Source organism: Limanda limanda, chromosome 4, assembly GCF_963576545.1.
Source record: "Limanda limanda chromosome 4, fLimLim1.1, whole genome shotgun sequence".
NCBI lineage: Eukaryota > Metazoa > Chordata > Actinopteri > Pleuronectiformes > Pleuronectidae > Limanda > Limanda limanda.
Window position 1 is genome coordinate 2874050 of NC_083639.1, and position 12579 is coordinate 2886628.

Genomic DNA, 12579 nt, shown 5'->3' on the forward strand with positions numbered 1-12579 from the left:
TATCCTCAACACTAACAATCCCATGCAAAGGTGTATGCAAATATAAACACTTATACCACTACACACCGAGTGCATGCCTGCATCTTCCCCTGCCTTTCTTCTCTGGGGTCTTTTTGATTGACAGTGCCCACTCCTGCAAAGGATTATGTGGAAAGCGGTGGGGTAGGGGCGGCTGGGGATTCTGGGGAGGGGTGATAGGGTTTGAGGCCACAGCGAGGGAGAGGGCTGAGGATTAGGCCCACTGAGCTTCATTAACCTGAATGTTTACACAAGCTGATCTCTCGCAATGAGACCCTTTTCCTTCCCACAAGTGTCCCCTTCAAGAATCCGCTTGCCCCTTCCTCCATCCCCTCGATGCCAGTGAAGCAGGGAAGCACCGTCCACAGCCTGCAAGTCAGGCATGAAGTCCAGCCTGATAGATCTATGGGACTGAGGGAAAGTGTTGAAGGAGCATTTAACAAGCAGGATTAGAAAAATTGATTGTTGATGATTTTAAAATACTTAAATTCAAAAGAGAATCTTAGGAGTTATTTTACAATACCTGGTTCTGATACTGTTTCCATACCGTTTTACGGAATGGAGGTTTCTGAAAATGTTATGGTTGTTACGCCACGCAGAAGAAAACAAAGTCTGGAAATGATAGAAATAGGCTAGAGGAAGCCAGTCTGCTTGTATTTTAAATGGCCCCCATCAGCCTGTTTCCTTCTGCAACACTGCCAGCGCTGGTAATATACTGTACTCAACATACATTTTAATGGAATGTAAAAATAACTCAAGGGCACATGTAACATATGGAGCTCTTCGACTCAGTACTGTTGAGTTATAATGTGACGATGGTTAAATATATTGTAAAGCCATTTTTCAAGATTATATATACAATTTTCTAAAGTATGATTATGTTGTAAATAAACTGAGGTAATAGCCCGGTGATTAATGTGATTAAGTTTGGAAAAAGTTAAATAATCTACATTCAATCTTTGCTTAATGTTTTTCTAAATGAAGGCTGAAACTAAATTAGTATGTTTGGCCGTTGTTTTCATTTGCAACCGTGAAGAAAAGAAAGAAAAAGAGACTTTCAGATTCCGTCAGATACCATCTGTGGTCTCCACATAATGACGCTGAACATTTGACACTCTTGACAAAACTGCTCCTGTTTTTCGTGCAGTGGAATAAATCGCTGCTAATTCTGTGAGGGTTTACACGATCATGTAACGCACACGTACAAAAAGGGGCTAAAAAGCCAGTAAATTAGTGCCAATCACCACGCCGACTTCAAACACTTCCCCTCGTGCCTTTGTTGCTGCTCTCCAAGGACCCATTGAGCTGCCCGGAGTTGTGCCTGGACTCTAAGGACAACACTGGGGGCTATTTGCCTCTCAGATTAAAGAGGCTGAGTGAGATAGCCCCGGCTGAGAGCAGCAGCAGCAGCGGGGGGACGAGCTCCAGAGGTTTCCCCCCTAAAGAGCAGTTAGCATTGAAGGACTGCCTGTATTGTTCAGCATCTCCGGGAAAGGGTGTTTTCCCTCGGCACTGAGGTGGAAAAGTAATTTAGCAATCCCTCTTTGCCTGGCTCCGGCCCTGACAAACCGAGAATGGTGTGTCGACAGCCACAAGATTGTTCTCTTCAAAGATCTGTAGCTGAAGGGACACGGCTCAAGCTTAAGTAAACAGGAGGGAGTCGAGGGCTCTTAGTGAGACGGGCAGGCTGTGGCATGTGTTTCAAAATCGCCATCACATCAAATGGGCAGGCGGATCGACTGGAAGTTATTCCGCAGGACGCACTTCACTGGCAGCATCTGCCATGTGGGTCTAATTCTTCACCCTGAATGATTGTGAACGCTGCAAAGGGTCAACGCAGGTCCACGCCTCCCTGACAAGATGCTGATCCTGGAGACAGCAAGAGGGGACAGGGAGGGAAAGCGGAGGGGGAGAGAGAGAGAGAGAGAGAGAAAAAGACAGAAAGACGGACACGAGAGCCAAATCACGACTGCCGAGGACCAGCCGTCTACACAATCTCAGACAGGAAAGGGAATGTGGGGGGAGGAGGAGGAGGAGGGGAGCGAGCGCTGGGAGAAAGGGGTGCAGTGAGGAAAAGAGAGAAATAGTTTTTGAGGAGACATCTGGCTTTGATTAAGTGGGGCAGTGCGGACAAGCCAGCCTTTGCCGCTTGTTTTGACTGGGCTGTTCAAGGGGGAAGTTGATGTTGTTTGTTTGTGAATAGCAAGTATTCCTGTTCATTGACAGATAGAAGCCATCGACACAATGGCCGAGGGGAGATTAGACTTTTTTGGTCGTGGTGCCGTTCAACCAAGTTGTGTGTTTACGTGCAAGTTGTGGAAATGCAGGGTTATGATTGAACGGGAGGCTGGAACATACGCAAAGCCTAAATTTTGCCAAATTTTTCTCCCTGTTCAGATGTAAAGATGGACACAAGCTTTATTTGGTAACGTCTTTCTTTTTCCAGTATCTCCGAGGCTGAAGAAACCACAGGAATTCATGGGGTTGATGTCGACTAGAAACTAAACCAGTCTGAAAGACAAGAAAAGAGTAGAATGGAACTGATGAGAATAAAACAAACATTGGAAAAATAATAGATTACACTGCGCATGAATAGACGTAGAGTAGACTACAATCGAATTATTGTGGCAAAAAAAACGTATTTGATTGGCTGTAAAACATTTTCAGAGGAAAATCTGTGGTGTCGGCTTTTTCAATCTGAAGACGAGAGTAAAAAGCATTTCAAAGGCCGGTGCAGCAGAGCTGGGATTCATACCTCCCCTCTGTCACTCCCTTGCAGACATATGGAGTGTGAGAGGAACCTCATGGCACAGCGTCCTGCACCGCTGAATATGAATAAACCATCAAGTGCAGAGACGCGGGCCAAGCCAAACTCAGCACAGAGGCATCACAGCAGCGCAGGGCAGGAGGCCCCGGAGCTCCTACTGGCAAGCAGCGGCCGACTCCACCACCACCACCCCTCCCTTGCCGCAAACTCCTGTTCCCAAAGTCAATTGCCCATCAAAAAAAAAAGAAGATAATGGCTTGAAAAAGACACGGTATCATCCTGCAGTGATTTTTTTCCCCTCCGTCTGATTTTCAGCGAGAACACACACACGCATTCCTGCAGGAGAGGGAGAAGCAGCGGGTCGGAGGGAACGGAGATCCCAGGGAGCGCTGCTGAGGCCTGTGGGGTTTTGAGGAAGTTTAGCAGATGAAACTGGAGACCTCGACTCAGGCTGCTTGTTCTCCGAGGGCTCCGAGGTCGTGACGATGATTGGAAGTGATGCCTGTTTGGTAGCTCCTGCTTCTGCTTCAAGGGCGGCTGGATAAATGTCACAGGGGTTTGAACCTTGGTCCCTGGCACAGTTAGGCAAAATTAAACCCAAAAGTGTGTGAGGGACGGAAGAATGATTAAGAGTGGCATTTATTAGCCGAAGCTGTCTGAAGGGCAACCAGGTAAGATGGCTACGGTGCTTTGGATCAAGAGGGTCTCGATTAAATTCTGGAAAAGTATTGGAATGTGTTAAAACGATATTGATTGATAACAAGGAACACACAAGATTGTGTATTCTTGCTACATGCTTCATCTATTTGGAGAAAAAACATCTGAGTATCCTTCATTATTTCAAATGAAAACAACAACAGTTTGCAATCATGAGCCAAACGATAGCTGTCACATTTTATGGATGTGTTGATTTGCACGTTAATAATAATAAATACAACTTTATTAATATTGCTCTTATCTAAACAAGGTTACAAATTGCTTTAGAAACTCCATGGGAATAAAACAGCACAGACCAAACAAAGACAAATCAAAAAGACAGATAAAGGAAAATATAAGAAATAAATAACACAATTTAAAAACAATTATAACTCATGCATTAAAGGTCTTTTCTATAAAAATATGTTTTTATGCAACAGGTAACGTGATAGCAAGTCTCATCTTTGGTTACTTGACTCAGGAACTACTCGCAAGTGTTGGTTGGAAGATTTCAGATTACAGTTTAAGTCATAGGGAATCAGTAGCTCTGTAATAACGGCTGTGCTGAAATTTTAAAGTTTGGAAAATAATCTTAAAATCAGCCCTGAATTTAACAGGCAGCAAATGAAGGGGGGGCAAGAATTAGAGAGAAATAGGCCTTATGTGCTTTTTATTGGTTAAAATATCAGCGGCAGCATTCTGTAAGCTGAGACTCTGAGTATTGACTTTCATGTAAAGTATAGTGCACTGCAATAGTGACAAGACAAAAGCAAGAATTCACTTTTCTGGGTCAGAAAGAAGACAGAACTCATCTAAATTTCTAAGGTGAAATAATAAGAACTAATAACTGCATTATTCCTTATTAATTCACTGCCTCACCGCCTGGTAGGCAGCAGGGGCCTAATATAGTTTCTTCAGTCTGAATTAAGAGGCATAAAGTTATTGATTTGATGTTTCCACATCTTTCATAAATGACATATTTTAAAACAGTACCATACTTACTGGCATTTACTATTTCTTATGTGTATCAACCCGGACACCAGAGATGCTAACACCCAACGCAGTGGTCTAACTCGTTATCCGGGCTGTGTTTAATTGGCCTGGAGGTCTCAGACCTTTTTGCTATCACACCTCTGCAGCAGTGAAACATTATCCTCGGGATGAGAACGCTCCTGGGAAGTGGAGAACAGAAGCGGCTCAGGGATGTTCTCTCTGCTTACCAAACAGAAACTTAAGAGGGTCCGCTCCAAGGGTGAGGAGGAAGGTGTTAAACAAAGTATCCATGTCCTGCTTCTTCTTGCATATCTTCAGAACCCTCTGTTGTGTTTGTGGCCGAGCACGCGACCTTGTGATTATGTGTGTTTAAGAAAGAGAGAGAGAGAGCGCACATATTCGGTAATGAGTGATCACAAAGCCGATAATGTGTCACACCAGATTTCCTGTCCTTAGAAAAATATGTCATACTGCCCATCATAGCCGGCACAAAAAAAAGAGCCATCTTTTATTTTTATACCACAGTGACTAATGGCAATCTTCTGTGAACACAATGGAGGAAGACGGGGCAAAGGGGAGAAAAAATGCATGTTTTCTTTTTATTGTTATGTCGGGATGACTGGGATGACTGGGAGGTCCGAAATTCCAATTTCCTACATTTGTTATTAACAAGAGAAACACTTTGAGTTGTTCATTTTTCCGTCTAGATGTTTAACTTCACCACATCTTTTCAACATAGTTTTTAAGACTTTTAAAAGACCTCTTGACATTCAATTTGCTAAAAGCAGTGAAACAGCTGTCCTGGATAACAACCTTGTTAATATTAAGAATGTGAAAATGTCAGATGTCTTTTTGTTACGACTTGAGGCGACAAAGACAGTTAGAATTTTCTCATTACACTTGTGTCCTTCACTGTTTCCTACTTCTACTCCTGCAGCTTCACATTTTCTGGAGGGTCGACTTCGCCTGGATGATTAACCAATCAGCGTGGCAGGGCTGGAACAGGTGACTGCGGGTGAGACCTGTGGCTGTCTGTCATTATCTCATCAACCCGTCAGTCAAACGGAAGCACCGCCCGGGGGGGCAACATTTGCCAATAGGCACACAGGTGAACCCTTAAATCAGCTTTAATTGAGCTGCTGAGTAACGAGGCTGCTTGAAAGGTGTGGGAAAGACACGGTGGTGTCAGTGAACTTTATTAGACTCTGACAGACTCCCTGCCAAGTGCGGGGGCAGAGCCGGTGATAACAGTCTCTCTATCGTCGCTCGTTCACTCGCACGGAGACAGACAACAAACGATGGCTCTGTCTCACGGCTCCTCACCTGCATCTGAACAAGTACGCAATTCACATCTCTCATCGTTAAATACAATTATACCAAATGATAAATAGGTAGATACTTTATTGATCCCGAAGGGGAAATGTAGGCATCCAGTAGCACACAAAACCGTAAAACACAAGAGCATAAGAAGAATAAAGGGTCAAAAAAGTCAGGAATAAGTAAACTGCAGTGTCTCGCCCCCAGAACACTTCAAGGCTGTCACTGTAAAGAAGTGTGTGCTAATGGAGATATAGACAATACAAATATTTTAAGTATAAGGTAATAACGGAGAGAGAGTATTCAAACCAAATATATATATATACACATTTAAAGATAAATAACATGAAGCTATACAAAGTTGTGCATGTGTGCATTTTAAACTTTTCCACACTTAAATAGTCTTTTAGAGCAAATTATGTTAAAATCAATAGTTTTCTACTCCACTATATTTCCCCACCTTTCTCTCATTGTGTCATATCTCAGAATATTTACTCACACTCACAGCATGCGTCACTGAACCAGTTGTTCTCACACAGGAGCCCAATCTCCTTTGCTCTCGCCTCTAACCGTGGATGCTTCTCTCAACTCAGCACTGCAAATTTATTGACAGCTTTAAAAAGATATTTACTGCCCCACTTCCTCTCCCAGCGGGCACCTAGCCTGTAATTTCCCTACCTGTTTATTAGATCATTTGTCAAAGCCTCCAGCTTTTCTTCTCTCCTCTTTTTTCCCTTTTTGTCATCATCCCCTCCTTTGCACTTTCTAGAAGGAGTGTGCATGTCTGTGTGTGTGTGTGTGAGAGAGAGAAAGAATACACTGGGAGACACAGAGTGCAATGGGCCTCTGAGATTAACTCCTTCCATGCCCTCCTTTCCTTTTTAAAAGAGAATTTACAGCTGATTAGCCTCCACTGTAAAGACAGGCCCCAGTTCCCAGAAGGAACGCTGCTAAACATTTATGCAAGGCCAGACGCAAAGAGGCTTATTAAAAACATGTGTTCGTCCAAAGACCCCTCAGAGAGACATCTTTGGAGGCGACTGAATAAAAATGCTTGCAGACTCATTTCCAAGAGATCACAGAAGAAATGGGTGGTGTCCTAAAGTGGACACATGGAAAACACCATAATTGACACAAGAACATTGGTTCTCAGGGAAATTGCAAATATGACACAGCAAAAGAAAATAGCTCAGGATCATTTGAAAACTGCTTTCAAACCAAGAGGATTTTAGTGCACAGTAGCGTTTTGGTTCTGGGTTCTAATCCCCGTCCATACAAACGCATATCACGTGAACACTTATGTACACTGGGCTTGCGCATGCCAGTGTGAACAGGAAGCATTTGGTTGTTTGTTGCAGAATTGTCACAGAATGGTTGAATAACAGCTTGTCTCCTATTTGTATCATTGTAGCAACAATTATGCATTATAAGTTCTATACTGGTGGCTGAGGCCAATGCCAGTCATGTGACAGGAGCCTGACAAATCAGCAAAGGTTACTTCTTGACTGAAAAAGCCCAATCAGCAAGCAGCAAGAGGTTAGTTTCAAAATATCGCCGTCTCTGCCTTTCCAGACTAAAACACAGACCATGTTGTATGTGTATGTGGCCTAATATTAAAGCACTAATAAACTCTTGGGTAGGTAAGTTTATTTGTTTTCTTGCTAATTCTAAGATAAGATGATTGATAAAAAGACTCTCACTGCTGCATATGTAGCTGGGTCCATTAGCCCGTCGGCTTAGCTTAGCATGGCATCAATACCGAAAGCATGGGAAGCTGCAAACCTCCAAAGTTTAACAACGTCAACTGGTTTCTAAATAGACTTTTGGTTCACGTTCTAAGCCGGCGCTGGGCTCAGCAAGGCACAGCATCAGCCACCGTTTCCCCTCACGTCGGTGTAATGTGAGTGTGTGTGGGCAGGGGTGTGTGAGAGAGAGCATGAGATGGGGTGAGAGCGAAATGAAAAAGAGTGAGAGTGAGTTTTATTATGCAGAGGACGTGTAGGGTGAGGCGGCGGCTGGCGCAAACACCCAGAACCGTTGCTACCGCTGCTGCCAGGCCTCAGCTGCTACGTGCGCTTGAAACGTCTCCACCACGTGCCCACATGAGTACTCAAGGCAGCCACAGGTATGTCCCCATCACCCGGGGCCACGCCGATCACAGCCAGGACGCTGTCAGAACCTTTCGGGGATCCCGTCAAGCTAATGAGAAGTGACTGAGCCTGTGCTGCCAGCGCACAACCAATTGTTCCATTCATATAGCCTCCACTGATGTATGGAGACTTTCCTTCCACAGTCACAGAAATCAAAGAGGAACCAATGATCGTATGCGAGTGTGTCCCATATTTGTCTGTTTATACAGACAGCGAATGTATACATGTGTATCTGAGCCATGTGTGTGTGCATGTATCTATTTATCTGTTTGTGGCTCTGTTGTCTGCAGAGTGTTGGGTCTGGTGTTGCCACAGTGGAAAAGATAATCAGAAGCTGGCTGATGGTAAAAATGTGTCCAGGTGTCCATGTGTGTGTGTGTGTGTGTGTGTGTGTGTGTGTGTGTGTGTGTGTGTGTGTGTGTGTGTGTGTGTGTGTGTGTGTGTGGCTTGGCTGATATCATGAAAAGGTCCCAGTGCTTTGTGGAGTTTTTAAAACGTTGAGCTGTTCACTTCAGCACAGCTGCCGGATTAAAACTGTCACATGGCAGCAGGCTGGTGCAACGAGGAAAACCGGTCCATCGTCATCTGCTGAAGGAATCATGGCAACATCGGGCATGTTTTTCTCTATCGGTTTAATCCTGGACGCAGAGAGACACTGACAAAACCTAACTTTCTTCCTGCTGACTCATCAGCAGCAGCGTTCCCAAATCCAAATTGAATCACCTAAAATAACTTTCGATTTGGGATTTCACTCTGATCATATAATAAATTACAACAAAAAAACTAGAAGTTCTGCTGAAGTTCCCTGTTTATGACCTAACGCCAGAATACATGGGGGTATATTTTACAGTGCAATCAAAGATCTGTATCGATATGTGGCAAAAGTTCAAGCAGGTTTATCCCACTGCAGGAGGATAGAAAAATTTGTTATGTGCAGTGTTTCCAACTGACATCATTCTAGCTATGTGAGATTGAACATAAACAGAAAGAGGAATGAGAAAATAATTGTGGTCGATTTGTGTGTGTGGTAACCCGTTGCAGTGTTTGGATGTGGTGGGCTTTTTCCAGGGTTTTGGATTTCTCATTATACAGAAGGTCCATGAACTTGAATATGGCCTGATACACGGCGTAAGAGGTGAGTGAGTACAGTGGTCTCTGAATTAAGATCTCCCACAACAGACTTTTTATTGAGGGGAAGTGTTGCGGTGGAAGATGAATTTATAACTGAATTCTTGATGTGTGGTTTATCCATCTCTATATTATATAATCTCTTTTGTGCTCAGGGGTTTGGGGATTATAGTCATGTCACATAGGGAAATAAATTTATTCTATCAGATGATTAATGATTTTATAAATAAAAAAAATGAATTAATTGCTTGCTGCTTCCAGTTGCTCAAATATGACATATCATCATGTCAAGGTGATTCCTGAGGATTTGGAAAATGTAAGGGGACTTTTCCCTCTATTTTCACTTGTTTAAGGATATTTAATAATTGTCAATTGAATATTTATTAGATAATTAAATTATCCCCCCTAGTGGTTTTACATTAGGAATCAATATAGCCCTTTAGAAGGATCCTCTCATAAAATGACATTATCCAAGTTAACACAAATGATCAAATTGATATTATATCAATTCAAGTTAAAGGTTAAAAACGAGATTCATCTCATTTCCCTCCTCTTGATAAATCTGAGTAAATATCCCTGAACTCTGCTCCAAATAATTTCCGCCCAGCTCCGACAGGGACGAGGCAGTTCCAGACTCCTCCTTCCTCGAGCTTCAGCTCGGTCGGCTGCAGAGGGTCCGGCTCTATCCACCAGCGGCAATGTAAACAAAGCAATTCCTCCCCAATTAGAGACGCTAAATGCATTGGACTCGGTGCTCTACCAGCGCTGGTTGGTGCAATTAATGCAGCCTTGGTCTCCACTGGCTGCTTCGGATGGCTGGGATGGTTAAGATGTATACAGTTTCAGTTCAAGGCCAGTCAGGGGAAGTCTGATTGGGCAGGTTGGACTCATCATGGAAGTATAAACATGAGGTTGGATGGGCGCTTGGTGGTTGGGGTTTTCTTTGGGTCAGCCGTGCTGAGCAGCACCACAGCGGGTAAGGAAGATATGAGTGTGTGTGGTGGGAGGGTCGGTCAGAGAAGGAGGTCTGGGAGGAAACTCTTCAGATTCAACTGTTAAGAGAAGATGTGATTGGTTAAAATCAGGATCTACTGGAAGTGACACATTCTGGCTTTGGATTTGTCAGATGTGATAAACTAAATGAAGTAGAAAGGCACTTAGCAGAGCACATACCTCCACCAAGTCCGACATTCTCCTTAAATCTAATCAAGCTGCACCAGATTACACACACGCACAGGTATCAGTCTTTTAAATATGCCTGTTTTTTTCATCAAGATCTGTGAAAACGTAAAAAAACAAACAAAAAAACACCCACTCATCTCACTATGTTCCAGATCCGCACCACAAATGAATGAGTTATTTCCTGACACATACCGCATCCTTCCACAAAGTTTCATGGTAATCCATCCAGTAGTTTTGGATAAACTAGCTTTCAATCAAACCAACAAAAAAACGGACCGGGGTAGAAACATAACCTCCTTTGTTAGAATAAACCCATTTGTACATTGCTGCCTAATTTTCTAAGTGTCAAACTTTTTGAACAGAAATCCAAACTATGTGAAAAATGTACTTATAGTTTGAGGTAATGTGCAATAATAATGATAATTTTTTGCGACCCGATCCCAATTGTCATTTTACTGTCATGTCAGGGCATCTCTGTGTATTTAGATAACTCCCATCTTTCTCTATCATATGAAAACTATGATTTCTGAACTCATCAAGTAAATGAGAAGAAATAAACTATGAATTTTTAATCGTGCAGCTCCAGCATTAACAGGCATTTTGGGATAAGCCTTGGAATTCCAAAATACTGTGGGTTTAATTGTGCAATTTGTGTCTTGAATTAGAGCTGAAAGGAGTAAAAAAAAAAGCATGTTACCTCTCAGTAACTTTTTATGATCAGGTGCATCAGGTAGAGGCCATAGTGAACAAACTTTGACCCTAAGAAAAAATACACTGTTCCCAAGAAAGCAGCTCTAATTCTGAAGTTTTGAAAACAACAAAACTCGCAAGACTGAAACAGCGGACCATTGTTCTTGTCTCCTTTTGTCCAGTGGCGATTGTGCAGTGCACGTTCTTGAGGTGTGGGTTTCCACCATCAGCTCGGGGCCCTCCACTCTCTCCAAGATAGTTTGCTAACAGAGCTTTCACTCCAATGTCTCTAATGAAAATCCATACTAAACATTTAGCTCTGTGTGAGAAAGGGGGCAAATTCAATAAGACGCATAACACAATTTATAATTTACAGGAAGAACCAATCGAAACCAACGTGCAGAATGGAGACATGTTTTTGTGTTTGTATCTGTTCATTTCGCGAAACCGCAGCAGCAGCTGGTGGTCAACACAAAGAGGTCGAAATCTACTTTTTCAGCCAAAATGAAGTCAAACGGTCTGTTTTTATTCCGTCTTCTCTTCCACTCCGATTATCAGTCATGCTGCCAGAGATGTCTCCGGTGGGGTATTCCCCAAACTAATGGTCGCTCTTGGACAGCGCCATCGATAGTAAACTAATCTGCAGCCTGCAAGGCACAGGAAACAGATCTCATTAGCACTCATTGAACTGTCTTCCAAGGAAACTTTCATCTTTAGACCACTCTGACACCGGGCCTGAGAGCCAGACTAATGTCACTTACTAGTCCTGGCTTTAATGGCTGGCTGAGAACGTCTCATGGATGGATGGGCAGCTGAGGAGTGAAGTAATGTGGGGGAAGTTGTTTTTTTCATAATTACATGCACAACTACAATAGTGTTTGGTGGTTTACGTAAGGCCATGTTTGGATATAGCATTTTATTGGTTTACTGTTAACATGAATTTCTCATGGCAATACTGAGTACATGTTTGTCAATTTTTTTGGTATAATACTTACAATATGCTGAAGTTATGATTTTATTGTACCATAACAAAACCTTCCTTTTTCTTCCTGTAACATACTTATACTTATTACCTTAATAGATCCTCTTCTTTGCAGGTACTTGTTGGTTTAAGAAATATATACTTAGGCAGTAAACAAAACCATCATAAGAGGGAGAATCTTTGTTAAAAACAATTCCTAGATTTATTAAAAAAAGATTGACAGACAACAGTTTGTTTGTCAAACTGGACTTAATACGCACAAATATTAATTTAAACAACATTGCATTTTTGGTTCAATTAAAGAATATTATGCCTAAACATACATATATAGATTCGTTGGTATATAAATTGTGCTCTGGTTATCACAACAACAAATAGACAAATATGTGAGTGACTGTAGTCATGCTACAGACTTAAGAAGTGTACAGTGCATCCTCCTTTCTCAGCTCAGTGTTTTTCTGCTTGAGAAGGTCCTATTCTTTTCATCTACTTTTTCATTTTACAAATGAACGATTGTGCAGTAATCAAAACCATCATGAAAGATTATCATCTAAAGTTCTTCTTGGTAATAGTTGCTGAACGGCTTTGAAGGTGATGGATGAAAAGGACAATTCTCCTCTTCAGACCATCTAAAGGTTCTGTGGTCAGACCAGCAG